The 1,095-nt window shown below is 29.2% G+C and overlaps 1 non-coding gene across 1 annotated transcript; it reads left to right on the top strand.

The window, feature by feature from the left end:
- The first annotated feature begins 293 nt into the window (after nt 1-293).
- Nucleotides 294-404, top strand: LOC140808501 (small nucleolar RNA R71). Its single transcript, XR_012112922.1, has one exon. It is a non-coding gene; the product is annotated as a small nucleolar RNA R71 (small nucleolar RNA).
- The last annotated feature ends 691 nt before the right edge of the window (nt 405-1,095 follow it).

The raw sequence follows: 1,095 nt of genomic DNA, 5'->3' as shown, positions 1-1,095 counted from the left end.
TTTCTAATGACTCAATTTTTCTTGCTAAAGATGCAAGTTTAGCTTGAATATCTGTATCATCTTTAAGATTATAGATACCACCCCCATTTGTTGAATTATTGTTTTTAGTTGTTGGTGGTTCTATTGTGCCTATATTATCCCAATTTTGAGCATTTTCTGCTAATGAATCCAAATATTCCATAGCTTCATTTGGGTTTTTATCTTCAAAAGTTCCATTACACATGAATTCTATCATTTGCCTATCTTTAGGTATTAGACCTTCATAAAAGTGAGAAACTATTCTCCATGTTTCAAAACCATGATGTGGGCATGTATTAAGTAATTCTTTATATCTATCCCAACATTGATAAAACGTTTCTCCTTGTTTTTGAGAAAAAGTTGTAATTTGTCTTTTAAAAGAGTTTGTTCTATGGGAAGGGAAAAACTTTTTGAGAAATTGTTGTTGCATTTCTTCCCATGATCTTATTGAACTTGATCTTAAATTTTGTAGCCATGTTTTAGCTTTATCTTTTAAAGAAAAAGGGAAAAGCTTTAATCGAACTATATCCATGCTACAATTTTGATCATTATAAGTGTTACAAACTTCCTCAAATTCTCTTAGATGTAAATATGGATTTTCAGAATCTAAGCCATGAAAATTTGGTAAAAGTTGAATAATTTGAGGTTTAAAATTGAAATTAGATGCATCGGGAGGAAAAACTAAACAAGATGGGGCACTAGTTCTAATAGGGTTCATATGGTGCCTAAGTGTTCTTAATTGATCATGTTCTTGATTATTATTATTATTATTGTTATTATTATCATTATCTTGATTATTTGAATTATCATCCATATTTAAATTATTTTCAGATACTCGAATAAGTCTACCACTTTTTTTTCGACTCCAAACACTCATACAAGTAAAAACACACAATACTTATAAATAAAACATATATAACAAATATAAACTTAATTTATACCTCCCCGGCAACGGCGCCAAAAACTTGTTACTACTTAAATAATAATTCACCCAAGTGTAGGTTGTCTGCAAGTAATATATTTCGTAAGTACGAGATCGATCCACAGAGAGGTTATTTTGAGTTTAAATTTATTAAT

Source organism: Primulina eburnea, chromosome 12, assembly GCF_022965805.1.
Source record: "Primulina eburnea isolate SZY01 chromosome 12, ASM2296580v1, whole genome shotgun sequence".
NCBI classification, from domain to species: Eukaryota; Viridiplantae; Streptophyta; class Magnoliopsida; order Lamiales; family Gesneriaceae; genus Primulina; species Primulina eburnea.
The sequence above is the reverse complement of the archived record's forward strand: the minus strand, read 5'-3'. Positions and strand labels throughout refer to the sequence as shown.